At 42.8% G+C, this 27,723-nt stretch overlaps 1 pseudogene; it reads right to left on the bottom strand.

The window, feature by feature from the left end:
* Positions 1 to 759: 759 nt before the first annotated feature.
* Positions 760 to 27,723, bottom strand: LOC129557094 (translin pseudogene; annotated as a pseudogene).

Raw genomic sequence — 27,723 nt, 5'->3', positions numbered from 1 at the left:
ACTACTATATATAAAACAGATAACCAACAAGGACCTACTGTATAACATAGGGAACTATATTTGATATTTTATAATAACCTATAATGGAAAGTAATATTAAGAAGAACATATATATATGTATCTATAATTGAAACACTTTCTGTACATCTGAAACTATCACAACATTGTAGGTCAATGCTGTTTCAACAAAAAGTTTTTAGAAAAGATGATGGAACTTAAATCAGAATGAAGTGAACAGATTAAGAATATCTTTTATACTGCTATATGTGCAAAGATATATTTTTAAGAATGATGAGAGATTGTTAAAGAACTTAGTGACCCATAAGAGTTGTAATTATATTTCAGGGAACAATTTGTGATATAACATATCTTAATCATTATAATAGTATATTGAACTATTAATAACATTGTTAAATAAGATAAAATAACATAGCATAATGTTTACAAAAATTATGAAAAACTCTTGTATTAGCATTGTACAATGGACAATTTTCTTTTTGGGGGGTGAGGAGGCGGTAAGCAAGAAAAGAACTTTAACAAGAGATCGACATGTACGTTTTCTGACAAAACTGAAGTATACACTGAGTTACAGAGCAAATTCACTGAAAACAACAAAGAAAAACCTATCCTTGTAAAGGCTATTCTGTCACCCCCTAAAACGTATTTCAACTCTGATACACCACACAACCGGTTAAGAAATGACGGGGCATCCTAACTACCATGGGAGGCGCTGGGCTGGGCCTGGGGGCACCGCTGGAGTCAGCAGGGCCGGGAGAGAGCCCCCTGCTTCACGCAGGCTGCTGCCGGCTCCCTGTTGCAGCCCCGAACGGAGAGATCCTAGACCACCTGCTTCACAGCGTACTTCAGGCCGTCATAGCGCTTCCTCAGGGAATCGTTTTTGAGGTTGAGGCAGAAGCCGGAATCCAGCGGACTGACGATGGTGGAGGTGTGCAGGGGCCGGGGTAGTCTCCGGCGGTCACGCTGTTGACGGACAGCCTGGACAGTTCGAGAGCTCCCGAGAGAGAATCTTCCACGTCCAAGTGAAATCCCTTCTCCTGATCAGGCTCAGTGCCAAGGATCTCGGTAACCGCTTCTCGGTTCACTATGGTTTTGGACTCCAGGTACACCACAAACGCTGCCAGAAAGACCAAGCACTGCAGCACAAACCTCCGGTGCTCGTGAAACCCGTAATCCGGTTCCGCAGGACACTTGGTCTTCAAAGACGTCAAATGTGTTTCTACTGTACCAAAATGTTCTCGCGCTTTCAAACGCCTCTTTGGAATGTCCTGAAACCCAGCACCCTGATGGACTCCTCGCAGTAGAGTTAAAATCTCTCGAGCTGTTTGTTCTAGACTCTGTACAACTTTTCGGATTTCCTCTCGGATGTCCTGCAGCCAAGAAGCCCTGCAGCCCACGAAGATCTCACAGACGTGGCACCGGCCGCGCGACCAGCCGCCAGGGCTGCGAGGGCGGCCTGCAGAGTGCACTCCGTCGCAACGCCCCACTGCCACTGCCCATGGACAACTTTTGAGCTTTGTTTTCTAAGATGCCCATTTAACTTTCAAACTGTTGTTGCTGTTCAGTTGCTAAGTTGTGGCCGATTCTTGCAACGCTCCGGACGGCAGCACACCAAGCCTCCCTGACCTTCACTAATAATTCTTTATAAAACAATTCACCAGTAGTTGCATACAGTTGGTTCTTGTACACAAGGATAAGTACATATTCTTATCAAAAAATAAATTCCATCATTTTGCTTGAGTTGGTTGGACGGCATCATCGACTCGATGGACACCAGTTTGAGCACACTCTGGAACATAGTGAAGGACAGGGAAGCCTGGCATGCTGCATGCAGCCCATGGGGTCCCAAAGAGTTGGACCCGACTTAGCAACTGAACAACAAATCATTTTACTTATAATGTAAAACTATAATTTAAAAAGTGGGACAGGACCGAAGCAACTCAGAAGGAAGGCACATAATTAAAACATCACTCAGTTTAGTTCAGCTCTTGTCTACTTTATTTCATCTCTTCCATTTGCCTTCATTCCCATGGAGAAGAGGGTGTGGGGCAAGAAGATACGGATTCTACTCTTGTTGCATAGGGATAAGAATGGACTCTCGGCTGCTTCATCATCTCCAAGAAACAGAATGGTGCTTCAAAATATTGAGTACTAGGACACAGATGTTCCCACATTCACAAACCAAACTAGATCTCAAGGAAGACTCATTTGATTAATTTGGACAATTGGGCCTATTTTGTTTTCAAAAGAATCAGGTTGTTGTTGTTAATGATGTTTTGTATTGTGTAACTCTAATGGAATTATTTGTCTTCTACCTTTAAACCATTTAAATGTGTGTGGACAGGGAAAGTATATGTAACAGTTGTTTAAAATGGAAGCTGTTGCACTTTTTCAGTACAGTTTAGAGACAGAGAAAAGAATAGGAGATCTTAGATGACTTAATTATCAAGAGGTATCAATTACGTAAATGAGCCTGATAGTAAGGAAAGCATCTTTTCCTTACAAAGTTGTTACTGACCCTGAGGCAGTGGTTATTAAACCTGAGCATGTATCAGAACTATCCAGAGGGCCTATTGCAAAACAGACAAAAGACCCTCCCTAGAGTTTTTGATTTAGTACGTCTGGGATGGAGCCTCAGGGTCTGTGTTTCTGACAAGTTCCCAGGTGATATGATGCTATAATTCAAGGACCACACTTTGAAAAGCGCTGCTGTAGGGAGACTTCCCTGACCCCTGACACTGGGTACGTTGGTCCTTTATGAGCCTGTCTGTTTATCCCTCCCCTAGGACTGTTCCTCTGAAATCTGATGACTAACAAATACATCCAGCTCCTTAATCAGACCTTGAGCTACCTGAAACAAGTGCACATCTAATTTAGTAGTGCATCCCCCAGGGACAGCACAGGGCCTGAATGACAGAGACTAGTAGTTAATAATTAAGTGTTGAATTATACTTGATTTGTCATCAAATAAATGAAAACGTAACTTTTGAGAAAGATACAGAATGTCTGTGTGTATATTTGTGATTTGAAATACTCAGAACCACGATAAGGAAAATGCTGAATATTCAGGGAAGAAAAGAATATTATAGAGGCAAGATCTATCCAACCAAAGGAAAAATAAGAAATTAGACTTTGAAATTCACTTTAGCTACCATAGTGTGTGATGGGAATAAAATAATTTAGAAATATCACAGTAATAAAAGTGTATAAATGTTTTGAACTTTTTCAGACATACTCTTTGGCCCATAATACTGCATCCTGTGTAGCTAATAAAACTTAGAATCACCCCAATTTACCTGGGTATAGCCAAGGGCACACCAGAGATTAAAGAGATCACCCACATCCTAAACAGAAAAAGAGAATTATAAGAAAAAAAAATGGAAAAGACCTAGTAGGTCACTCAGTTCTAGTCTCTGGAGTAGTGAAAGATTAAATAAAGTAACAGAAAAAAATTATGGAAATATACTCAAGAAAACTTAAGGCTCTCTGATCCTCTAATTTTTAGTGCCTCATGAAGTTCAAGGGTTTATTGTCAACTCATTGCTTAAACCCCTATTCATCAGAAGAAAAATATTCCTTATGGTCTGCATTAGAAATGGAAATAAGAAAGGCAATGTAAAAAGTTGATTTTTGTGGTATTAAATGACTCACTTTTTCCTGTGTTCATGAATTTCTGGTTTGTAACTGTACTTATCCAAAATATTAAAATGACCTTCAGGCCAACCCCTTTACTTAAGAGTAAAAGGGGAAGGGAAAATTACTAGAAGTTGACCATTACAGAAATTACTTGCGAGGCATTTTTCTTTGATAGCTGCAGTTTCACTCAGATTATCATCCTTTTCTGTTGACAAGTTTCCAAGATTTTAATCTTGGATTGGAAATGTTACCCTATCAGAAAGGACTTATATTGTCAGAAGCGGCGCTGTCTTGGAATACAGAATCATATATGAGAGCGCTTGCTGTATTGAAAAATATACCATTGCTAGGAAAGGCATTTAAATGTTTAGTCTGCCTGCTTATAAATCACTTTCAATGTGCTCAAGTTCTTAGACAACATATTGAAAGCTTTTTTATTTCTTTTATTATAGCAGTGTCATCTGCATTGCTGAACTTGGGGTTATGTTGGCAATTCCAGATAAACCCTTGCTCAGAGGGTTTATAACTGCAATTAAATTTCACCCTGGCTTGGAATTCGAAAGTAAAATTTTTGTGAGCTTTTTTTTTTTTAACTTAAAGTATATCTGATGTTTTTAAGACATGATCGGATTGACAATTTGGGTTTACAAAGGGAAAACAAGTGGCTTAAACCACAGAAGACTAACAAAGGCCTTAGGAGACCTGAGTGTGTTTACCTAAATTCACAGGTTTGCTTGATTGTGTTAGGAGAACATAATCATGGCATTTAATTTATTTTTCCAGTAACTTGATTTGGAGACTGCTGCTGCTTTTTTTTTAATTGAACATTTTTTTTAATTGTATGGACATCTTTTCCACTCCCTCTTAGTCAAAATATTTAAAATTCATTTAGACATCTCTTTAACCCTGGGCACACAGACACTCAGTGCTTTCACTTTTGCTGTCTTCTTACACAAAGCTAATACTGGCAACCTGTCTTCTACCTAGCACCTGGAGTTGTTCTGGGGATGAAATAAGTCTCAATGAGCTCAGAGTTGTTTGAGAAAGGGAGAAGTTAGGGTATGCTGACAGGAAGCCTTTGATTTGAGGATGAAACTGAGTTAGAAATATGAGACAATGAAGCATTTCTGAGAAGGAAAATTTGAAGAAGATTTGGAATATCAAGAAAAGAAATGACTCCAACATTCACTGGGTTTGAGAAAACAATCCTCAGCTTGTGGATTCAAGAGTGGGAGTAGCTCGGCTCAAGGCTGGCTAAGGGAAGCAGCTCTCTTCAAGCTTTCCAGGAGTCATCCTTCAATTCTCTCTGGTGGCGCTGGCGCTGGTGATCAGTCGTGTCTGACTCTCTGTGACCCCATGGTCTTAGCCCACCAAGCTCCTCTGTCCATGGGATTTCCCAGGCAAGGATACTGGAGTGGGTAGCCATTTCCTACTCCAGGGCATCTTCCCAACTCAGGGATCGAACTTGTGCCTCCTGTACTGGCAAGCAGATTCTTTACAACTGTGCCACCTGGGAAGCCCCCAATTTGCTCTACCTTTGTGAAAAAACAGAAGTAAAGACAACACAGGTTTACTGGCTTTGAAGTGAAATAGATCAGTAGTAATAAATCTAAATATGACTGACTCTGTAGTGGAGGAGAGAAAAATGTCTGGCATAAAGGGAGATGATTCTGCATAAAGGAGAAGGAATGTTCCTCCTCAGGACTCATTCCTCTGAGTATTGGCTCTTACAGAAATACAGCTATAATTGGACTGGTTAAAACCGCAACTCAATGCCAAGGTAAAGACTTGAGGAGTAATGAGGGCCTGGCTCCCTGGTGGCTCAGTGCTGAAGAACCCACTTGCCAAAGCAGGAGACGTGGGTCTGATCCCTGGATCAGGAAGATTCCCCTGGAGAAGGAAATGGCAACCCACTCTAGTACTCTTGCCTGCAAAATCCCACGGATGGAGGAGCCTGGCAGGCATCAGTCCATGGGGTCCCAAAAGAGTCAGATACGACTTAGCAACTAAACAACAACGAGGTCCTCCAATACTAGGCCATGTATGTGCAGGCCCGTGAAAACTAGAAGGTAACCCAAGAGTTCCAATGGACTTAGACATCACTTGGGTAGATTGAGATGTTCCCAGTAACTCTCTCCAAGAGTACTGATGCCAACATTAGATGGCAGTTGTGGGAGGAGGAGACACCATCTACCCCACTTATAGGTCTACCCCACCTTCTTACACAGACCTCCACTGATTTATAGACCGAAATGATCACTGTAGATGCAGCATGCATCACTGGGAGTCTGCTGTAGAAAATCATGAGAGCCAATGTAAGGGAGTTGGGGAAGAAGTGAAAAGGAGATATAATCTGAGGCATATTCAGGGGAAAGAATTGACAGGAACTGATTTCCAACTGGATGTGGGATGAGGGTGAGGGATACAAGAAAATAAAGGAAAACTCGCTGGGCTGGAAGAAGCACAAGCTGGAATCAAGATTGCTGGGAGAAATATCAATAACCTCAGATATGCAGATGACACTACCCTTATGGCAGAAAGTGAAGAGGAACTCAAAAGCCTCTTGATGAAAGTGAAAGAGGAGAGTGAAAAGGTTGGCTTGAAGCTCAACATTCAGAAAACAAAGATCATGGCATCTGGTCCCATCACTTCATGGGAAATAGATGGAAAAACAGTGGAAACAGTGTCAGACTTTATTTTTTTGGGCTCCAAAATCACTGCGGATGCTGATTGCAGCCATGAAATTAAAAGACGCTTGCTCCTTGGAAGGAAAGTTATGACCAACCTTGATAGTATATTAAAAAGCAGAGACATTACTTTGCCAACCAAGGTCCATCTAGTCAAGGCAATGGTTTTTCCCGTGGTCATGTATGGATGTGAGAGTTGGACTGTGAAGAAAGCTGATTGCCGAAGAATTGATGCTTTTGAACTATGGTGTTGGAGAAGACTCTTGAGAGTCCCTTGGACTGCAAGGAGATCCAACCAGTCCATTCTAAAGGAGATCAATCCTGGATGTTCATTGGAGGGACTGATGCTAAAGCTGAAACTGCAATACTTTGGCCACCTCATGCGACGAGTTGACTCACTGGAAAAGACTCTGATGCTGGGAAAGGTTAGGGGCGGGAGGAGAAGGGGACGACCGAGAATGAGATGGCTGGATGGCATCACTGACTCTGTGGACATGAGTTTGAGTGAACTCCGGGAGTTGGTGATGGACAGGGAGGCCTGGCGTGCTGTGATTCATGGGGTCGCAGAGAGTCGGACACGACTGAGCGACTGAACTGAACTGAACTGAAGATGTTAAAATATCAGGAAAATCAATTAATGCAAATAGACAAAATAAGGCTGCACAGGTGAAGCATGATTCCTTTCATAATGTGAGATCCCATCATTAGTGGAAACAAGGCTGGAAGAGAATGGAAGGCGACTTATACAGTGTTCACAGAAAAAGCAGGACAACGAAATGAACACAGTGTCATAACATTACTGTGAATACACATACCCAGACTTTTCTCTTAGATAACCCCATTCCTCTTTACATGCTAGGAAACTGACTACGGACCAAATAAATTGGTGTGCCAGTATTAAGTGGGAAGCACAATTGAAACAATTAAAAAAAAGATGGGAGGACCTTTAAGTCCATCAGGTCTAACTTAACTTCTGAGAAACCCAACAGCCTCTACAATGAGCTACCATCAATGTGCCCACGTCCAGCCAAGCAGAAAAGAAGAAACATGCCACGCTGCATCTTAAAAATGGCAATTTACTCTTCAGAAGCTCCAGGGAATCACCAGTACATGAAAAAAGAGTCCCATTACTAACACACGTGTCTAGTCTAATGACTGGACAGTGCTATCCCTACACAAAGAAGAAAAGACAGGACAAAAAGCAGAATTGGATGAAGAGAAGAGCTTAGTCTGGAGCATTCTAATTACATAACACTGCCCATTAGGTGAGTGAAAGCCCAGAAGGGAGCTCAGCAGAGTGAAGAGGTCTGAGAACAAAGTAACCTTTCTCCTGCTCACATTGAGAATTGGGACAAAGTATAAGCGTAATTTTGATATCTTACACATTTACGAAAATCTCTGTCTCTTACTCTGTCTTAACCAAAATCCAAAGTTGACTTCTTCTACCTGTGAGAATAAAAAGTGTGATAAGCAGCAAGGTGAAAATTCCACCCTGCCACAGTAAGAAGCCAAGGATAAAAGCAGTCTGAAAAGGAACAAGGAGCTTCCGTATCTAGCAGATTCTCAGACAAGACACACAGAGGAACTCTTCTAGTGAAAAGAGCAAACAATGCTGGGCAAAATATAATAATATATATCAATGAGCTAGCAATTAAGAAACTCTCAGGGGCCAGTGGTTAAGTAAAAGAGGATATACAGGTAAGCATATACCTGAAGCCAGCCTTCACTCTGAGGGTAAGATACAGGGTGTAGAGGCAGGTGTTGTTGTTATTCTATATATTCTGCACTTATAAATATGCATTCATGTTTACACTGCTGAATGTGTCACGGCAGTTACCCTGTTTCTCTAATGTGTTCTGTGCCCTGAGGAAGCTGGTCTTTAGGGACTGCATCAATCCCATGCCATCCCTCTAGCTTCCAACTGAGTCTGGTCATGACTACAGATAGCAGATGAGGGAGCAGAGTATATACTCTCCCAGATCTTTCAAGGTTGGCCATGTTCCTTTGCCAAAGGAACTCCAACAGAACATAACTCCTGTCAGCTACTCAACTTTGAAGAGAGTTCCCTGTGGCCCCTTCAGGCCTGGGTGTGGCAGTTCAGTTCAGTCGCTCAGTTGTGTCCGACTCTTTGCGACCACATGGACAGCACCACGCCAGGCTTCCCTGTCCGTCACCAACTCCCAGAACCTATTCAAACTCATGTCCATTGAGTCAGTGATGCCATCCAACCATCTCATCTTTGTCAGCCCCTTCTCCTCCCACCTTCAATCACTCCCAGCGTCAGGGTCTTTTCCAGTGAGTCAGTTCTTTGCATCAGGTGGCCAAAGTATTGGAGTTTCAGTTTCTGCATCAATCCTTCCAACGAATATTCAGGACTGATTTCCTTTAGGATGGATAGGTTGGATCTCCTTGCAGTCCAAGGGACTCTCAAGAGTCTTCTCGAACACCACAGCTCAAAAGCATCAGTTCTTCAGCACTCAGCTTTCTTTATAGTCCAAATCCATACATGACTACTGGAAAAACCATAGTTTTGAATAGATGGACCTTTGTTGGCAAAGTAATGTCTCTGCCTTTCAATATGCTGTCTAGGTTGATCATGGAGAAGGCAATGGCACCCCACTCTAGTACTTTTGCCTGGAAAATCCTATGGACAGAGGAGCCTGGTAGGCTGTAGTCCATGGGGTCGCGAAGAATCGGACACGACTGAGCGACTTCACTTTCACTTTTCACTTTCATGCATTGGAGAAGCAAATGGCAACCCACTCCAGTATTCTTGCCTAGAGAATCCCAGGGATAGGGGAGCCTGGTGGGCTGCCATCTATGGGGTCGCACAGAGTCGGACACGACTAAAGCGACTTAGCAGCAGCAGCAGGTAGATCATCGCTTTCCTTCCAAGAGGCCAGCATCTTTTAATTTCACGGCTACAGTCACCATCTGCACTGACTTTGGAGCCAAAAAAATTAAGTCTGTCACTGTTTCCATTGTTTCCCCATCTATTTGCCATGATGTGATTGGACTGGATGTCATGATCTTAGTTTTCTGAATGTTGAGTTTTAAACCAACTTTTTCACTCTCCTCTTTCACTTCCATCAATGGACTATTTAGTTCTTCAATTTCTGCCATAAGGGTTGTGTCATCTGTGTTTCTGAGGTTATTGATATTTCTTCTGGCAATCTTGATTCCAGCTTGTGCTTCATCCAGCTGGGCATTTCGCATGATGTACTCTGCATAGAAGTTAAATAAGCAGGGTGACAATATGCAGCCCTGACACACTCTTTTCCCGATTTGGAACCAGTCTGTTGTTCCATGTCCAGTTCCAACTGTTGTTTCTTGACCTGCATACAGATTTCTCAGGAGGCAGGTCAGGTGATCTGGTATTCCCATCTCTTGAAGAATTTTCCACAGTTTGTTGTGATCCACACAGTCAAAGGCTTTGGCATAGTCAATAAAGCAGAAATAGATGTTTTTCTGGAATTTTCTTGTTTTCTCGATGATCCAGCAGATGTTGGCAATTTGATCTCTGGTTCCTCTGCCTTTTCTAAATCCAGTTTGAACATTTGGAAGTTCTCAGTTCAGGTACCGTTGAAGCCTGGCTTGGAGAATTTTGAGCATTACTTTACTAGCGTGTTAGATGAGTGCAATTGGGTGGTAGTTTGAGCATTCTTTGGCATTGCCTTTCTTGGGACTGGAATGAAAACTGACCTTTTCCAGTCTGGTGGCCACTGATGAGTCTTCCAAATTTGCTGGCATATTGAGTTCAGCACTTTCACAGCATCATCTTTCAGGATTTGAAATAGCTCAACTGGAATTCCATCACCTCCACTAACTTTGATCATAGTGATGCTTCCTAAGGCCCACTTGACTTTGCATTCCAGGATGTCTGGCTCTAGGTGAGTGATCATACCATTGTGGTTATCTGGGTCATGATGATCTTTCTTGTATAGTTCTGTGTATTCTTGCCACCACTTCTTAATATCTTCTGCTTCTGTTAGGTCCATACCGTTTCTGTCCTTTATTGAGCCCATCTTTGCATGAAATATTCTCTTGCTATCTCTAATTTTCTTGAAGAGATCTCTAGCCTTTCTCATTCTATTGTTTTCCTCTATTTCTTTGCATTGATCACTAAGGAAGGCTTTCTTATCTCTCCTTGCTATTCTTTGGAACTCTGCATTCAAATAGGAATATCTTTCCTTTTCTCCTTTACCTTTTGCTTCTCTTCTTTTCTCAGCAATTTGTAAGGCCTCATCAGACAACCATTTTGCCTTTTTGCATTTCTTTTTCTTGGGAATGGTCTTGATGACTGTCTCCTGTACAATGTCATGAACCTCTGTCCATAGTTCTTCAGGCACTCTGTCTATCAGATCTAATCCTTTGAATCTATTTGTCACTTCCACTGTATAATCGTAAGGGATTTAAGTCATACCTGAATGGTCTGGTGGTTTTCCCTACTTTCTTCAATTTAATTTTAAATTTGGCAATAAGGAGTTCATGATCTGAGCCACAGTCAGCTCCCAGTGTTTTTTGCTGACTGTATAGAGCTTCTCCAACTTTGGCTGCAAAGAATACAATCAATCTGATTTCGGTATTGACTATCTAGTTATGTCCATGTGTAGAGTCTTCTCTTGTCTTGTTGGAAGAGGGTGTTTACTATGACCAGTGGGTTCTCTTGGCAAAACTCTCTTAGCCTTTGCCCTGCTTCATTTTGTACCCCAAAGCCGAATTTGCGTGTTACTCCAGGTACCTCTTAACTTCCTACTTTTCCATTCCAGTAATGGTATGGTATAGGATGTGGTAGCCCCAGGGAATGTCACCACCCTTTATTTTTATTCTCTTAACCCTGCTCACACCTTTGTAAATAGTCTCACATTAACCATCATTAGTTACCCTACTAGATTAGTTACCTACTGCAAGAGGGTAAGCCCCTTGCAGGCCCCTGATCAATGTAGCTATACAGTATTTAGAGAAGAAATTGTTTATAGAAAGGTAAAGAAGACATAGGAAACAAACGCATGAGGGAAAGGTGGTGTGTACTAAGTTGCTTAGTGGTGTTTGACTCTTTCTGACCCTATGGACTATAGCCCACTGGGCTCCTCTGTCCATGGGATTCTCCAGATGAGAATACTGGAGTGGGTTACCATGCCCTCCTCCACTAGATCCCCCCAGTCCAGGATAGAACCTATGTCTCTTGTGTCTCCTGCATTGGCAGGTGGGTTCTTTACCACTGGTGCCTCCTGGGAAGCCCATGGGGGGAAAGTGGGAGAAAGGATAAATTGAGAGACTGGGAATGACATATACAAACTACTATACATAAAATAACTAATAAGGGCCTACTGTACAGCACAGGGAACTCTACTCAATGCTCTGCAATGACCTACGTGGGAAAAGAATCTAAAGAGTAGATATATGTATATGTATAACTGAATCACTTTGCTGTACAGCAGAAACTGACATAACATTGTAAATCGACTAATAGCCAATAAAAATTAATTCTAAATAAAAGAAAGAAAGAAGAGTGGTTAAAAGAGCCAAATACTATAGAGATTGCACAACTTTAAGGCTAAGAAGGAAAGAACAGACATGACAATAAACAGGCAACCAGTGACCTTTATTAGCAGGGAAAGCTTGCACATAACAGTAGGGTTAGAAGCTGCATCTAGGGGATTAGCAACTGGGACAACGGAGTCAATATAAGGAGATATTTCTTTGGAGAAGTTTGGCATTAAAGGAAGCAATTTTCTAGTGTTTTAAGATGGTAAAGCCACCACACACACACATTTTCCATTTAGGGTTTGGTAGAGAAAGAGACGGAGAAGGCAATGGCAAGCCACTCCAGTACTATTGCCTAGAAAATTCCATGGATGGAGGAGCCTGGTAGGCTGCAGTCCGTGGGGTCGCTAAGGGTCGGCCACGACTGAGCGACTTCACTTTCACTTTTCACTTTCACACATTGGACAAGGAAATGGCAACCCACTCCAGTGTTCTTGCCTGGAGAATCCCAGGGACAGGGGAGCCTGGTGGGCTTCCGTCTATGGGGTCGCACAGAGTCGGACACGACTGAAGTGACTTAGCAGCAGCAGCAGAGAAAGAGATCCGGAGAAGGCAATGGCAAGCCAGTCCAGTACTCTTGCCTAGAAAATCTCATGGACAGAGGAGCCTGGTGGGCTGCAGTCTATGGGGTCGCTACTAGTCGGACACAACTGAACGACTTCACTTTTACTTTTCACTTTCACACATTGGAGAAGGAAATGGCAGCCCACTCCAGTGTTCTTGCCTGGAGAATCCCAGGGACAGTGGAGCCTGGTCGGCTGCCGTCTAGGGGGACGCACAGAGTCGGACACGACTGAAGCGACTTAGCAGCAGCAGCAGCAGAGAAAGAGATCAAGCCAGAGAAGAGATTGCAAATTGAAGTGTCAAAAAGAATAAGTGATAGATGAGGGTCCACAAGGTAGCAGGAAGAGACAGAATCAAGATAATGAAGTAAGAACTTTTCTCTTCTGAAAAGAAGTCGAAAATATAAAGGTAAAAGAAGATCAAAACAAATCTGGACTTGAGATGGGTGGACGTTTCAAGCACTATTCTTGTCTGTTTTTCTTCCCTTCTACAGCAGGAGCAACAAGGTTTCCCTTGGAGGCAGGGAGGTGTGAAGGGTGAGGCTAGAAGCTGGATAAAACTGGTAAATTTTGGAATAAACCGTGGGCATTGGGAGAGGTTTGTTTTACTTTAAGTAAATCATCTCTTTTGATTCACAGTAGCTAACCCACCATCAATGAGGTGGGCAGGGGACAGCCACTCGAGTGTCCAACAAACAAGTTTCCTTAGCTTTCTGGAAGGCAATTATATGAATTTCTGTTGGCTTCTATGGCTGTGATGCTCTAAAGGTAACCCCGCTGCTGCTGCTGCTGCTAAGTCACTTAAGTCATGTCCCACTCAGGGCGACCCCATAGACGGCAGCCCACCAGGCTCCACCGTCCTGGGATTCTCAAGGCAAGAACACTGGAATGGGTTGCCATTGCCTTCTCCAAAGGTAACCCAAGCTCATGTAAATCTGACACAAAAACTACAAATATTCATCAGGCATCCCAACAAAGGAAATGCAGCAGGAGCAAAAGCGAGGGAATAAGTAAGAGCAACGGGAGGGGAAAAAACCTAGCAACCAGCAAATAACATCATCCAAATTCATCCTATGCAGTCACTGGTGCTTTAACAGGGAAGCAAAGAAAAGCAGGTTTGATGAGGTTTTGTGTCTTAATAAAACATCTTTGAGGATTGAGGAAACAACGTATACAGAGCGTTCTGTGTTCCTTCATCATCAAAGGCACAGGATTAATGGATGCGGCTCTTCTTTCTCATGTATGACAATGTATTTATCATTCTTTACTTTACTCAGACTGGATGAGGACAGTTCCATCCGGTTGCCCTGCCAACCCTTCTCAAGTAAGAGGAGAGTTCAGACACCACTTTGTGTTTGATTGTTCTATTCCTCCTATTGAAGCTGACCTGAATAGAAAAGCTACCCACTAATGGCAGTAAATGTCAACACTGTAAACAAGTTTTAGAAATGAGAAACAGCCATGATAATCAAGCTATCTAAATGCAAGTGATGTAAGCTTCAAAAGTTGTGGCTAATAATTTCTCTAAGTAAATCTCATTTTTAATGTGCCTGTGTGTGTGTCAAAGTCGCTTCAGTCATGTCTGATTCTTTGCGACCCCATGGACTGTAGGCCACCAGGCCCACCAGGCTCCTCTGTCCATGGGATTCTCCAGGCAAGAATACTGGAGTGAGTTGCGATGCCCCCCTCTAGGGGCTCTTCCTGACTCAGGGATTGGATCCCTGTTACATCTCCTGCATTAGCAGGAGGGTTCTTTACCACTAGCACCACCTGGGAAGCCCCTTTAATGTGCCCACTGTATGCCAAATACACTGCATGAAAACTCCATCACCAAAGTGGGGAAAGGCAGAGAGTGAGGTTGCAAAGCTTCAGGCCTGCATTCTCTCTGCCTGACTCTACCTAACTAAAACAGTGGGTTTTTTACATGTTACAAATAGGATCTTCAGGTAAGAATGCATTTGAGCAAAGGACTCTACATCTGAGAATTTTGAAAATCACTGCACCAAAGGAACACACAACTCAAATCCTTCCTTAAACTAAATACTTGTTTTCATTTCTTGTGCAGACATTTACTGAGCATCTTCCATACATAAGACTATGATCTTTTCACTATGATGGGCATCAGTTCAGTTCAGTTCAGTCACTCAGTCGTGTCCGACTCTCCGCGACCCCATGAATCACAGCACGCTAGGCCTCCCTGTCCATCACCAACTCCCAGAGTACACTCAAACTCATGTCCACAGAGTCAGTGATTCCATCCAGCCATCTCATTCTCAGTCGTCCCCTTCTCCTCCCGCCCCCAACCTTTCCCAGCATCAGAGTCTTTTCCAGTGAGTCAACTCGTCGCATGAGGTGGCCAAAGTATTGCAGTTTCAGCTTTAGCATCAGTCCCTCCAATGAACATCCAGGATTGATCTTCTTTAGAATGGACTGGTTGCATCTCCTTGCAGTCCAAGGGACTCTCAAGAGTCTTCTCCAACACCACAGTTCAAAAGCATCGATTCTTCGGCGATCAGCTTTCTTCACAGTCCAACTCTCACATCCATACATGACCACGGGAAAAACCATTGCCTTGACTAGACGGACCTGAAGTTAAAAATACAGGAGAGAAGGAGGGAAAACATGGAAATTAACAGATAGGAGTCGGTTCTTGAGAAGGATGAGTGTGATCTTGAGCACAAGTAAAGGGAGTAGCCTCAGCTGCAGGAAGAAAGCCTTGTCCACCACAATGAAACAAAAGACACAAGTGGCTTTGGGGTATGGGGGTGGGGAGAGTAAACAGAGAGGGGAAGGAACTCAGAATATGAGAAGACTCCCGCCTGGTGGCTGTGATCTCCTTTATAAATTGTTCTCCATTCATCCCACATTCATCACCTACCTACCATGTGCCAGACATTGTGCTCAGTGATGATGGACATGGGCAGTGTCCCTCGGGAACTTGCAATTCCACTGAAACAGTGAAACCAGTAGATTCAAAGCTACAATTCAGACAGCCGGCGAGAAAACCCATAAGGCATGGGATAGAAAATAGACACTGTGTGGATACAGAGGAGATCATTTTTGACCAAGTTAACCAGAAAAATGAAGATGATGAGGTGTTCAACAGATGGAGGTGGTGTGAGCTGATAACATAGGAGTATTCTGTTTAATAACATAGTGAAGATCTTTGTATATCACAGACCATCACAGCCTATGCATCTTAAAATAAGGTACATATGTCTTTCAGATACGTTATCTCATTTAATTGTCACAATAATCTTGCAAATCATGTACTATTCTCACCATTTAACAGGTGATGGGAAATCTCTAGGAAGAAAAATAACTTACTCAAAGACACTTCCTTGATAAAGGGCAAAGCTAGGATTTGAATCTAGGTCCATCTGAATCCAAAGTTCATATTCCATCCTCAGCACCAGACTGCCTCTTCACTGATCTTTTTTTTCATCATTTTTTTTCCTGCCTCACTTTCCCCGATTCTTTCAACTCACCTGTACTCAATTGATGAGCAATAAAAACTCTTTTAAAGAATAATTACATACTTCTATGTGATTTTTATCATAGTAGCAAATGTGTACTGAAAGAATATATATTCTGTTTTAAACTTTGACAGGTTTTCATTTATCAGAAACAGACATAACCAATTCAAACGGAAAAGGTCACTCTAGAGCCTCATTCCCACCAGAGCTATCATGTGGCTTCAAGAAACTTCAAGGCATCCAGGCGTTACTCATCTGAGGATCTTCAGAACTTAACCCAGAGCCTAATGCAAAGGAACAATCTGAGTAATGCTAATTGAGATTAAATGAATGAATGATCAAATATTCCCTTTGTTTTGTGCTGAAGAACTGATGCTTTTGAACTATGGTGTTGGAGAAGACTCTTGAGAGTCCCTTGGACTGCAAGGAGATCAAACCAGGCAACCCAAAATGAAATCAACCCTGAATCTTCACTGGAAGGACTGAAGTTGAAGCTCCAATACTTTGGCCACCTGATGCGAAGACTGATTCATTGGAAAAGACCCTGATGCTGGGAAAGACTGAAAGCAGGAGGAGAAGGCAGCGACAGACGATGAGATGGCTGGATGGCATCACCGACTCGATGGACACGAGTTTGAGTCAACTGGGAGATAGTGAAGGACAGGGAAGCCTGGCATGCTACAGTCCACAGGGTCGAAAGAGTTGAACACGACTTAGCAACTAAACTTTGCTTTCAGTGAATGGGCTGATTAAATTAGGCAGAAGAAGCTGTTCTAAATGGCAAACTCTCCACATGTCAAACCCATCAACCAATAATGAGACTGCACCATGTGTTCGGATGTGCTCACTTGCTCAGTTGGGTCCAACTCTTTGTGACCCCATGGACTGTAGCCCACCAGTCTCCTGGTCCATGGGATTTTCCTAGCAAGAATACTGGAATGTATTGTCATTTCCTCCTTCAGGGGATCTTCCTCACCCAGGGACTGAATCCAAGTCTCTTGCATCTCCTGCAGTAGCAGGCAGATCCTTCACCACTGTACCACCTGGGAAGCCCCAGCTGCCATGATACTGGTGGTGGTTATTTGTTTCTCTGCATATTGACGTGTTTATATTTCAGCACCCACCTTTTCCATTTCCATTCAATGGTTATTTATTTAATTCTAATGACCACCAATGAAATAAGATTCATTATCATCATTTTGGAGCTAAGGAAACAACACAGGCTCAGAAATATTAATAGTTTTATGATCTCCATCAATTCACTCAGCTAATAAGGGCTGGAGACTGGATTTCACTGTGAAATGTTTTTGATTCCCAGTCTGCAAAGGAGAATTTATGAAGAAGTCTTAGAAGAAAGCTATTCCAAAAACTCACTGATCTCTTCTGCCCAAGAAAAAGTTCTACACTCACAGGACCAAGGCACTTGGCTTTGCCCAAGGCATTAAGAGAAGATTCTGTCACAGAGACAGTCTCTGCAAATGAAATTGGAAGATACAGGAAACTGGAGAAAATAAAATACCCAGATTTAATTTTCTACAAATACATCTATCATTAATCTTTTAAATGGATTTTATAAGAACTTTATTACACATAATTCTAGTCCTGAAATCTCAAATTTACAGAAGCTAAAATTTCCATAAAATATAAAATGTGAATAATTTAGATTACATCCTACTGTACAATAAATACACACCCCAGACAGGAAAAGATCTATAACCTCATTTTCTTTGTGACATCCACCGAGCAGCTTTTCCTGGCAAAAAGTTTGCTGACTCGAGCAGTTCAGCCAGAATCCTAACAAAGCAAAGGGTACTTCTCTTTGGCTAAAATGCCTTTCTTACCAAGCACAGTTTAGAGAGGTGGCTCTAGAGTAAAGGCTGCCCAGTTTTAAATTCTACTTCTGCCATTTACAGTCTGTGTGATGTGACCTTGGACAATTTAGGAAACCTCTCTGTGTCTGTCCTCCTCCGGGGCTAGGACTATTATGAGGCTTAAATGGAAATAATGCATATAAACTAATTAACTTGTTTCTAGGCACAGAGCAGGCATCCAATAAACGCCACCATCATTATGTATTACACACGTGTGCTATGCTGTGCTAAGTCTCTTCAGTCGTGTCTGACTCTTTGCCACCCCATGGACTGTTGCCCGCCAGGATCCTCTGTCCATGGATTCTCCAGGCAAGAATACCGGAGTGGGTTGCCATGCCCTCCTCCAGGGGATCTTTCCTACCAGGGATCGAACCCACGTCTCTTTAGCCTCCGGCATTGGCAGGGAGGTTCTTTACCATTAGCACCACTTGGGAAGCCCTATATATTACATTCATTAGCCTATCTTCATGTCTCCCAAAGACTGGGTCAGATTCTTTACCTGTCCTTTCATTCCACTGAGCCAGTGGCAGATGAGGCTTCCTTTGAAGCAATGGTTCCATGGAGATTATCTTTAGAATCAGAGGCAGGAATTCAGAAGACCCTGGAAATCCTAATATTAATATATATTTTTTAGTTCTCTGAACAAAAGTAGGCCCACAACAAGGTTGCAAAAAAAAAAAAAGACATCTGCTTTTAAAGTTGTTGGATACCCAACCCAGGTTCTTTTACATATTATTGCAAGCTCTCTCAGTAATCCTGCAATTCAAAATAATTTAACAACCAAGGAAGCTAAATCTCCAAGAAGCCATATTGCTATGTTAGGAGCCAAAATACCAACTCAGGTAGGTCTCATGACACCATTTAGTGATTTCCACTCCACCCTCACACTGTGTGAAATCCACCTGACCCTTCGTCTGTGCCTTGACTTGCCTTTGATCCCCCTAAATGTCCCCCCAAAACCTACTACTTCACAGTCTCATGGGTAAGCTAAGACTCTGTCCTCCAGCAGGACGTAAACTTGGCTAGCTTCCCTTGTATGTGTGATGTGCTCAGTTACTTCAGTCGTGTCCAATTCTTTGCAACCCCAGGGACTATAACCTGCCAGGTTCCTCTGTACATGGGATTCTCCAGGCAAGAATACTAGAGTGGGTTGCCATGCCCTCCTCCAGGGGATCTTCTCAACTGAGGGATCGAACCCACTTCTCCTGCATTGCAGGCAGATTCTTTATCACTGACCCACCAAGAAAGTCCCCTTACAACCCATCGAAACTTCTCTGTCCAGTATTCTGTTCTTCATTTCACATTCTTTATTGATGAAAAAATAAATTTATTTTCACTAGGGTATTAATAGACATTAACAACCTAATTTTAAGCCTCCTGGAATAGCAAGAATAATAACTAACATAGTCTTGTACTTAAAATGTGCTGTGTAAGTAGCTACATATACAAGAATGAAATTAGAACACTTCCTAACACCATACACAAAGATAAACTCAAAATGGATTAAAGACCTAAATGTAAGACCAGAAACTATAAAACTCTTCATGGAAAACATAGGCAGAACACTCAATGACATAAATCAAACAAGATCTTCTATGATCCACCTCCTAGAGTAATGGAAATAAAAACAAACAAGTGGGACCTAATAAAACTTAAAAGATTTTGCATAGCAAAGTTAACTACAAAGAGGTGAAAAGACAACCCTCAGAATGGGAGAAAATAATCGCAAAGGAAACAACTGACAAAGAACCAATTTCCAAAATATACAAGCAGCTCATACAGCTCAATACCAGAAAAACAAACAACCCAATCAAAAAGTAGGAAAAAGACCTAAACAGACATTTCTGCAAAGAAGACATACAGATGACATACAGATAACAAACACATGAAAAGATGCTCAACATCGCTCATTACTAGAGAAATGCAAATCAAAACTACAAAGAGATACCACCTTACACCCATGAGAGTGGCCATCATCAAAAAGTCTACAAACAATAAATGCTGGAGAGGGTACAGAGAAAAGGAAAGGCTCTTGTACTGTTGGTGGGAATGTAAATTGATCCAGCCACTATGGGAGATGGTACAAAGATTCCTTAAAAAACTAGCAATAAAACCACCATATGACCCAGCAATCCCACTCCTAGGCATATACCCTAAAGAAACCAAAATTGAAAGAGACACATGTACCCCAATGTTCATTGCAGCACTATTTACAATAGCTAGAACATGGAAGCAACCCAGATGTCCATCGACAGATGAATGGATAAAGAAACTGTGGTACATACACACAATGGAGTATTGTTCTATTCTAAGTCGCTTCAGTTGGCTTGAAGCTCAACATTCAGAAAACAAAGATCATGGCATCTGGTCCCATCACTTCATGGGAAATAGATGGAAAAACAGTGGAAACAGTGTCAGACTTTATTTTTTTGGGCTCCAAAATCACTGCGGATGCTGATTGCAGCCATGAAATTAAAAGACGCTTGCTCCTTGGAAGGAAAGTTATGACCAACCTTGATAGTATATTAAAAAGCAGAGACATTACTTTGCCAACCAAGGTCCGTCTAGTCAAGGCTATGGTTTTTCCCGTGGTCATGTATGGATGTGAGAGTTGGACTGTGAAGAAAGCTGATCGCCGAAGAATCAATGCTTTTGAACTGTGGTGTTGGAGAAGACTCTTGAGAGTCCCTTATACTGCAAGGAGATCCAACCAGTCCATTCTAAAGGAGATCAATCCTGGATGTTCATTAGAAGGACTGATGCTAAAGCTGAAACTGCAATACTTTGGCCACCTCATGCGACGAGTTGACTCACTGGAAAAGACTCTGATGCTGGGAAAGGTTGGGGGCGGGAGGAGAAGGGGACGACGGAGAATGAGATGGCTGGATGGCATCACCGACTCTGTGGACATGAGTTTGAGTGTACTCCGGGAATTGGTGATGGACAGGGGGGCCTGGCGTGCTGTGATTCATGGGGTCGCGGAGAGTCGGACACGACTGAGCGACTGAACTGAACTGAAGTCGCTTCAGTAGTGCCTGACTCTGTGCAACCCTACAGACTGCAGCCTGCCAGGCTCCTCTGTCCACGGCATTATCCAGGCAAGAATACTGGTGTGAGTTGCCATGCCCTTCTCCAGGGAATCTTCCCAACCCAGGGATTGCAGACACATCTCTTGTGTCTCCTGCATTGGAAGGCAGGTTCTTTACCACTAGCACCACCTGGGAAGCCCACATGGAATATAACTCAGCCATAAAAAGGAACCCATTTGAGTCAATTCTAATGAAGTGGACGAACCTATGCAGAGTGAAGTAAGTCAGAAAGAGAAATATAAATATCGCATACAGACGCATATATATGGAATCAAGAAAGATGGTACTGATGAATTTATCTGCAGGGCAGCAATGGAGACACAGACATAGAGACCAGACTTATGACAGGAGACAGGAGGAGAGGGTATATGTATGGAGAGAGCAATATGAATAATTTACAACACCATACGTAAAATAGATAGCCAATGTGGATTTGCTGTGTGACTCCGGGAACTCAAACAGGGGCTCTGTGACAATCCAGCAGGGTGGGATGGGGCGGGAGAATGGAGGGAAGTTTGGGAGGGAGGGGACATGGGTATACCTACAGCTGATTCTGGTTGATGTTTGACAGAAAACCACAAAATTCTGTGAAGCAATTACTTCAATTAAAAATAAATAAATGTTTTTCATGTGCTGTGTACTTACTATTTGCATCTTCTCAATGCTTATTATTTGTGATCTCAATTCTCACCAAACCATTTTACAGATGATGAAACTAAGGTTACTTAACTGACTGCAAGTCACAGCATTTGCAATTGGCTGTCCAGAAGTGGTCCAGGACCGCCTGACTCCAAAAGCCATACTTAAAGAGCATTTCACTCTAACTGTTGAGGCCCCAGTCAAAGTGTGGAGAGGGGCCAGAGTTGTTTAGAAGAGGGGAAAGGAAAGAGGGATGATTTCTGGGTCCATGTTTCAGTCCACACACTCAACAGTTTGGGAAGTTTTAAAAGTTAAGGTTTTATTATGACTAATATTCAAGGTTTCACTTGGTTATTTCCTTTCCATTCTCAAATATTAACTCAAGCATTAAGCTCCCCAAATATGCATTTTTAAGGATAAGCCACTCCCAGAGACTGGGAGAAGAGTCAAAACCATCAAGAACCTCTGACAATTTAAAAGGCTTATCCAGTGGCTTCAAGAGAGCCACGTGTCCCTGTAATGGTGGGAGGATGCTGGAAGAATATTGAACAGTGTGCATGTGTTCAGTTGCTCAGTTGTGTCCAAGTCTTTGAGGTCCCTTGGATTGTAGCCTGCCAGGTTCCTCTGTCCATGGAATTCTCCAGGCAAGAATACTGGAGTGGGTTGCCATTTCCTACTCCAGGGAATCTTCCTGACCCAGGGTTCAAACCCTTGTCTCCTGGATCTCCTGAATTGGCTGGTGGATTCTTCACCATGTTGAATGATGGCATCACACGATATTTATCAGATTTGCTATAATTTTTATAGTGGATTCATTGCCTACATGAAGGAAATAAGAAGATTAGGCAATCTCTTGACAAAAATACACAGAAAAGGGTTCCAACCTTAAAGTTGCTGTGCAAACTGTGCCCCTCCCCAAAGAACATGATAATGATGATGTCTGCAGGATTATGTCAGTGAGCGAGACATAATTCTGGGGCTCTTTGAGGCAACTGGATTCAGTTGGTGATCCTTAGGGGTTAATTGCACAATGTATCTTACCGACGTGGGATAAACCTACAAGGATATTTCAATAGGGGATAGATTTTTGTATTACAAATTTGGATCTGAGATCATGGAACAAAAACAACCCTGAATTTGTAAAAAGCTAAGAATCTTCTCATCACTCTACAAGCATCTGCACCTTGAATTTAGTCTGCACTTCTTCATCTGCCACCATCTCACAGGGTGACTGAGATAATCAAAGGGGATAATGTATCTGAGGGTGCTCTGAAAGACTGCACAAATGCGAGGAATCATCCTCATCTTTATTATAGTAGATATTCAAGACTCTTCCCAGCTAATGACCTTCAGAAGTCAGAGAAGAATGCCTGGGGGGAAAAATACAGAGTTTTTATTAATTCATTTAGGCTTTGCGCCAATTGAATCTAACTCTAGAACTATTTCCTGTAATTATGATTTAGTAGTGCCAGAAACAAATATAGCTATCAAGTTCAACCACTTGCCCGGAGAACAAATTAGTTCATAAAATGTAGTGGATTTTATCTCCAAATTGAAAATTCGGCCTAAGTCAGTAACAGACAGTAAGTCATTTGATTTTGTTCTCAGTAGGCTAAGTTTGGCTAGGTGGTATTTTCAGGGGCAAAAAAAAAGTAGCCATTAAAAGTTAATGTAATTAGAAGAAAAATATATTCCTGTGTAACGTTCAAAAAAGGGTCATTCATGATATTAGTATTTTGATCCATTTTTTAAAACTTATCATTCTATCTGGTCACTGGGATCAATGAAGGTGGCTGCAGCAATGAAATTGAAAGATGCTGCCTCCTTGGAAGGAAAGCTATGACAAAACTAGACAGTGTATTAAGAAACAGAGACATCGTTTTGCCGACAAAGGTCCGCAGAGTCAAAGCTATGGCTTTTCTAGTAGTCACGTAAGGACGTGAGAGTTAGACCATAAAGAAGGCTGAGCACTGAAGAACTGATGCTTTTGAATTTTGGTGCTGGAGAAGACTCTTGAGAGTCCCTTGGACAACAGGGAGACCAAACCAGTCAATCCTAAGGGAGTGAGTGAAAGTCGCTCAGTCATGTCTGACTTTTTGTGACCCATGGACTATATAGTCTGTGGAATTCTCCAGGCCAGAATACTGGAGTGGGTAGCCTTTCCCTTCTCCAGGGATCTTCCCAACCGAGGAATTGAACCCAGGTCTCCCACATTGCAGGCAGATTCTTTACCAGCTGAGCCACAAGGGAAGCCTAAGGGAAATCGGCCCTAAATATTCATTGGAAGAACTGACCAAAGCTCCGAGACTTTGGTCACCTGATGCAAAGAGCCAACTCATGGGAAAAGACCCTGATGCTGGGAAAGATTGAAAGCAAAAGGAGAAGAGGGTGACAGAAGGTGAGATGGTTAGATAGCATCACCAACTCAACGGATATGAGTTTGAGCAAATTCCAGGAGATAGTGAAGGACAGGGAAACCTGGCGTGATGCAGTCTCTGGGGTCACAAAGAGTCGGATATGACTTAGTGACTGAACAACAACATCAATTATTCCAATAACTTTAGTAAGCAAAAGTATCACCATGTTTTATATCCATGCATTTTATTTTTTAGCCCAGGGCAGAACCAGGGATTCTCCATTGTTAATAAGAATCTCAAGTACTTTTGATGTAGGAGGTCCCCAGAATCACTGCTGGAGATGAGAGGTATGCAAACTCAAACTAGTCTCCTATTTAGACCAGGGCAAGGGAGGCAGCAGAAATGAGTAAAGCAAGCTCAAACAGGGATCGTGGTAAAAGAGGACACTTTTTATCTTCTATGGGATGCAGTAGTTACCTGGCATAAGTTACTTTCCCCCCCAAAGAAATAAATACGCAGTTTCCAGGTGTTTCAGTATTTTAAGAGATGTCAAAGCTGAATTTGTGTGTGTGTAAAATATTCTGATTTTCAAATGTTAGCTCAACATTTAAAATACTACATGGATGAAACAACGCACTGGCAGGCTACACTTAATCCATGAAAGGCTATTCTAGTACCTCTATTCTAGGCTAGAACTACTTGCAGGTTATAGAGTCTGGGTCTTTGCCATGAATGAATGAATGGTATGCCAACTCTTTAGGACTGCTGCCCTTACCTTGCAGCTGAAGCAAAGTGCTATCCTATCTCCTGAAGAAATTAAAAATGACCATCCCATTGTTTTCAGCGGTGGGAACTGTCCCATAAAACAGAAGTACACTTGCTCATTGTGCGCACGTCCTCCCCTCGACAGTAACATTTTATTTTGTTTCTGGACTGTTGTCTACCTATCTTTCACGGTGCAGCTCATTGCATTTTTAAAAGATGTTTTTTCCAGGAGCTAATTGAGCTTTATCTATGTGAGTGGGCTAGAATCTGTCACTGACAGCCTGCAGAAGGCCATTTCTTCAATTGCTTGGAAGAACTAAAGAGTCAGACATGACAAACTGCAGCCCGGAATACCTGGCAGCCAGCCCATTAGAGCTGCTGTGGTAAGATGCAGTAATAAATTACTTAGAGAACACAGACTCACTTTATTTCCATCATGAAACTCGCCACCCTAAAACCAAAAGAAAAGATTTTTTTTTTTTTTCTATCATGGTTTGTCAGGGCCTTTTGGAAACAGAATGCATTATTTATTTTCTACAAAACATAATTGCTGGCAAAACCACTCTCGACTATGGAAACAGCTTTCTTTTGTTTCCTGTATGATTTCTTGAGAAACAAACCTTCGGCTTTCTTTATACCCCTTATGTTCTGCCAAGAAGCAACTGTTAACACAGTAGCAACTGTAGCAAATAAAAAATCAAACTGTGCATTTCTTTCCAATCCTGTTTTATAAACTGAATCCTATTGCCTCTGCGTTCCTTCCAACCTACCAGACAATTAACTTTTTCCTAAGGGGTGAAGCAAAAGTACCCCTTTTACCAGAATGTTATCAACCACTGACTTAAAGGATTAAGAATAAACTGTAAAAGGTGTCTGCCAGTATCCTAGGGATTTGTTCTGTTTAGTTTGGATCAAATCCTTCTATAGGCAAAGCAGGCCATATAGGAATCTCGATTTGAAATGGATGGGTTTCTCCCTAGATAATTTTTTTGAACTGACTGCTTTTTCTGTCTTCATCCCAGTTCTAATGTTTATTTCTGATCATATAGCATGTTACAACCTCACAGATTTTGGTGTTCACCTTTCTGCGGTACTGGGTGTTGATATAGCCTTGCCATCACTGAATCACTGTGGTCAGGGAAAGAAGATTCTCTGACTGGCCAGCCTAGGTGGAGGAGTCTTTTGAAGGACAATGTGATGCGGGGAAGCAGTGATGCCCCAAATGAGAAGCAGGCTGTTACCGCCGGTTGATAGTCGGTAGAATGTAAGCCATGAAGAGGAATCAGTTTGGCGGCAGTTTAGTTGCTCAGTCCTGTTCGACTCTTGCAACCCCGTGGACTGTAGCCTGTCAGGCTCCTCTGTCCATTGGATTCTCCAGGAAAGAATACTGAAGTGGGTTGCCACGTCCTCCTCCAGAGGATCTTCCCACCCCAGGGATCACACTTGCATCACTTTTGTCTCCTGCATTGGCAAGCATGTTCTTTACCACTAGCACCACCAGGGAAGCCAATGTTCTTGAACAATGGAGGCCTCATAGGAGTAAGTGGGCCAATTCCCAAGAGATATTTGGCACAGATATGGATACTTATTTGGAGGTAAGATTTCTCGTAATAAGTACAAGTGCAGCCTCAGTATTATTTGCTAGAATGCTGTAAATGCTATCAAACTGACAGACAGGTGGGCTATCAGAGGCCTTGAAGCATCTTCTTTAGCTTTTCCTCACTAGTCATTCAATTGGTGCAGTCTTCCCAGAAGATCATCCTGACAGTGAAGGAAGCAGCTGTCCAGCCACCAACTCCCAGGGACGGGAGGTGAAGAATCTGCAGGGGTTCCTGTGCTCGCTCACTTACCCCGCTGACTGAGCTCCGAGGAGCCATGCCATTTGTGTCCACAACCCAGGACAAGGACACACTGAAGTCACCGTTTAGTAAGCGCAGTCTCTGTGCTCTGAGCTGCTCTGCATTGAGACCGGGGTAGAAAGAAGAGGGAAATGGGAAAACATAATTCTGGTAGTCATACTTTTTGACAGTCTCAAAGTTCAGAAGAAGTGCCCTTTCTCACAGGCTTACATCACAGACAAGCCTCTTCCGAGGACTTTTGTGGCAGCTTTCAGAGAGAGATCTCGTGCAGCTCAGCCTCCTCTCTAGGCAAGGTTGCCGCTGCTGCTGCTGCTGCTAAGTCATTTCAGTCGTGTCCGACTCTGTGCGACCCTATAGACGGCAGCCGACCAGGCTCCGCCATCCCTGGGATTCTCCAGCAAGAACACTGGAGTGGGTTGCCATTTCCTTCTCCAGTGCATGAAAGTGAAAAGTGAAAGTGAAGTCGCCCAGTCACGTCTGACTCGTAGCGACCCCATGGACTATAGCCCACCAGGCTCCTCTGTCCATGCGATTTTCTAGGCAAGAGTACTGGAGTGGCTTGCCATTGCCTTCTCCGCTAGGCAAGGTTACTCACCTACATTTCCAATAAAAAGAGTCCTTCACTCTTTGCCACCTGACTTGCCTTTTTAGGGTCACTTAGGACTGTGAAGAAAACTGACTGCCGAAGAATTGATACTTTTGAACTGTGGTGCTGAAGAAGACTCTTGAGAGTCCCTTGGACTGCAAGGAGATCCAACCAGTCCATTCTAAAGGAGATCAGTCCTGGGTGTTCATTGGAAGGACTGATGCTAAAGCTGAAACTCCAACACTTTGGCCACCTCATGAGAAGACCTGACTCACTGGAAAAGACTCTGATGCTAGGAAGGATTGGGGGCAGGAAGAGACGGGGACGAGAGAGAATTAGATGGCTGGATGGCATCACCAGCTTGATGGACGTGAGTTTGAGTGAACTCCGGGAGTTGGTGATGGACAGGGAGGCCAGGCGTGCTGCGATTCATGGGGTCGCAGAGAGTCAGACACGACTGAGCGACTGAACTGAACTGAGCTGAGACACCCCTCCGCTGAGGAACACCTACGCTTCCACGCTGGTGTCTGCAGGTAAACCGGCAGCTACAGAAAACAGCCAGAACGGAGCGTTCCGTTGTGTTCCTCCAGCCAGTTCACTCTGCTCATGGTGTTTCCCATCGTCCTCCAT

The sequence above is a fragment of the Moschus berezovskii genome, chromosome 7 (assembly GCF_049115385.1).
Source record: "Moschus berezovskii isolate FMDL1 chromosome 7, NW_MosBer_1.0, whole genome shotgun sequence".
NCBI lineage: Eukaryota > Metazoa > Chordata > Mammalia > Artiodactyla > Moschidae > Moschus > Moschus berezovskii.
Note: the sequence above shows the minus strand (reverse complement) of the source record. Positions and strands in the feature narration are given on the sequence as shown.